We start from the raw sequence: 3,234 nt of genomic DNA, 5'->3' as shown, positions 1-3,234 counted from the left end.
ATTAGGATCAGTCAAGAAAAAGGATCAGAATTTGAACTCCTTTCATAATTTAAGACATATGAGCGCTTACATTAATCTCAGGTTACCATTAGAAAAAAGGCACTAGAAAAGCTGCACTAGCAACAGGATATAGGGTCACAAGAAGTGTTCTGTGTTCAGTCCTTGCGCTATTCCCCTGTCAGCAGTCTATTATCATTAGCTATTCCACTATTTCATGACACTTGATTTAATTACTGCGATTAATGGAATTTTAAGGAACATGCTGGTTTGCATTAGCTCTCATAAATGTTTCCCACTTTTTTTTTTCCTTCCCAATTCTTGTCTTTTAATTTAATTTTTTCCTCTTGGCTCATTTCTCATTTTCTTTCCAGTCACGTCTGCCCTTAAACACAGCAACATCCTACCGTGAATCTTCATAGCAGATGAGAAACTGAGGAATCTCCTATTCCTTAAACGTTTAATTAATGTAAAAACTGTTGAAAATCTATGGGGTTAAAAAAAAAAGCCAATCTGAAATCTAGAATACTTTTGTGGCAATGATAATTTGGAGCCAATAAACTTTTTTTTTTTTTTTAAATCACTGCATAGATACAAACTAGCCTGTACAGTTCTAGAGGGGAGAGAGTAATCTACCCAATGCAGCTTCTATTTAACAGAAACCAAGCAGGTGCCATTTCAGTGCTTGAATTTCAGTGTTAAAAGGGAGAAAACCAACTGAAGCCAAACCCACAATATGCCAAAGAGCAAGACTCTGGAGTAAAAATAAAGCATATACCTTGTTTAGTGTACTTGTTTTCTTCCTTCAGTTATACATTAATAACTTCCTCTGACAATAAGAGCACTATATACGCATACACACACGCACACAGAGCACTTCTGCCATGTCCTCCCATCCCAAATTACGGAAAACATACAGAGTTTTTAAAGGTAAATTTGGCAGAAATCTTACTATCTGACTATGCTAGAAAAAAATCATATACAACTCAATCCTTAATGTATCCAAAGTTGAATAAATCCAAGAGGAAGGAAAAAAGAAAAAAAAAACAACCAAAACCAACGGGTCAGCATAGTGATCAGCTGCAGAGGCTTACCAACATTCGGGCAAGAAATCTTTGAAGAATATTGAAGTATTTAAAACATTAGCTCAGTTTTCTGCTTACTGGGAAGACAAAGAGGAGTCTTTACCCAAAAGACCATCGTAACAGGGATAAATATGGGGGTTGAATGTTACCATATTTTGGGGAAAAAAAAAAACCCAAACCAAAAACCACCACACAATGGGTTATCCTTTCTGTAATAAAGAAATTACTACATTATACTTATGTAAAGACTTAAAAACAAAGCGTATCCATTCAAATTGTATTTATTTAATTACACTGTAATGCAAATAAGTTAGGTCCATATAAACTCCATTTTGTTGTATGTACAACCTATGTCATTAGCAAGCTGATTGAGCCAGCTGGTGTAAGTGTCCGCCTCATCCTCTGGAATGTACGTATCTTCAGACACTTTCTCTGTCCATCGGCTGGTTCTAGAACAGGACCGCCACATCCTTCATCCCCAAAGTAGACTGAAAGGGGAGTGGGGAGGAAACAGAAGTCAGATTTGCAGCATGTACTTGTTTTTAAGCAGATGTTTGTAAAACAAAAGTCTGGAGGAACAGCCCTGTAAACGTACAGAATAAATGCTAGCCCTCAGAATACTGAAGTAATGCCACCTTTAAAATAAAATTTAAGCCTACAGAGCATGAACATGTGCCCAGAAAAGTGAGTGTCTGTAAGCTTTGCGTTGGACCAAACACATGCTTCTAGTATCTATGTACATACACTCTGGTATGAAATACTCAGTTTTCTGGTGTCTGTCTTTATGCTGTGCAGAGACACACTCAATGGACCAAGAAAAAGTCTCAAACTGCTCGTGAAGCTAAGCATAGAAACACTGTCAGCAAACAAACAACTCCAGCAAGTTAGTTCTTAAGACAACAGAAGATTTTACTGAAATTGTAACATGATCTTGACACTTCTTCCCCCCACATTTTCTACTGTTAAAAGTAGCTCCCTTGAATCATTGAATCCTAAAAATGGGATTTCTATACATTTCACTATGTGAAGCGAGAAGAGTTAATATATGCCTTTGTAAACAATACAGTCCATCAATTATTTGTCTTAAGGATACCTGGTTTTGCACAGTAACCAAAGTTATTTCAAGAAAAATAAGAGTCACACTTTCTTCAAAACTTTAAATTAAATTAGTTTGACCCATGGAAGCCCTCCAGTAAAACTCAAATACCACAAGAATTCAAGTATTACTAATGCCATGCCGTTGCAGCACTAACAAAAAGTCCCACAAGAAAGAGGCAACACGAGCAAATGCACTTTGCTTCATGACAATGACTAATATTGAAGTCATATAGCCCTTTATTTCACGCAGCTTTTATGCAGTGTTACTACCATATTTGCAAAGGCAGGAGGAGACTGGGTTTTGTTTTAAATTCGTGCTAGAAAGCTGAGAAGTTATTCCTCAGTGCAGAAACTTGCATAAACTAGCTCTACAACAGATTAGAAGGGCAGCTTCCACTCAAAAGGTACAGGAAGTCCCATATGTTAAAAGCCATGCAAGATTAAGAAAAAGACCCTCCCAAGAACTTGTGTTTTGCTGTCTTCTCGTTTGGATTTCTAAAGAAACAAGAACCACGACCAGCTATGCTGTCACCCTAAACAATTAAAAACAATGGATGAAAGCAACCTTCACAACTGTTGCTGTCCAGAGATAACACCCAAAACGGTAACTATCTGCATTGGGTTTGCATGTACATTTGGAACCGATACGTACCTCCAGATAGTTGGCTCAGGCATTCCGGGATCTGCACCTCTCTTAAAACCTGAAGTGAAACATACATTACATACATATATATAAATATGTATGTGCAGACTCCTACACAGATAGATCACTATCAAATTATTCCAGCCCATTAAATTGCAATAAAAAAGAAAACCTACTGAGCAGACAACTGTGATTCATGAAGTTGTGTACTAACCTGAATAAAAATTGCACATTCTTATCAGGGTTACAATGCAGAGAAATAAATACAAGTGTACAGTTCTAGATTTTTTTTTTAAATTCTTACCTGCATCTTTATCCAACTTAAAATTCAGGGACAACTAGCTATGTGAGATGGAAGTTGTCTACCCCGAAGATCAAGACATACATACCTATACGCACACAAACACGCAG

At 37.0% G+C, this 3,234-nt stretch overlaps 1 long non-coding RNA gene across 1 annotated transcript; it reads right to left on the bottom strand.

Annotated features, from left to right (window-relative positions):
• Positions 1-1,347: 1,347 nt before the first annotated feature.
• LOC103918428 lies at positions 1,348-2,894 on the bottom strand. Its single transcript, XR_663699.1, has 2 exons — positions 2,833-2,894; positions 1,348-1,570 (listed from the first exon to the last, which is right to left on the bottom strand). It is a non-coding gene; the product is annotated as an uncharacterized LOC103918428 (long non-coding RNA).
• Between the last annotated feature and the right edge of the window lie 340 nt (positions 2,895-3,234).

The sequence above is a fragment of the Pygoscelis adeliae genome, unplaced genomic scaffold (assembly GCF_000699105.1).
Source record: "Pygoscelis adeliae isolate BGI_AS28 unplaced genomic scaffold, ASM69910v1 Scaffold226, whole genome shotgun sequence".
Classification (NCBI taxonomy): Eukaryota; Metazoa; Chordata; class Aves; order Sphenisciformes; family Spheniscidae; genus Pygoscelis; species Pygoscelis adeliae.
The sequence above is the reverse complement of the archived record's forward strand: the minus strand, read 5'-3'. Positions and strand labels throughout refer to the sequence as shown.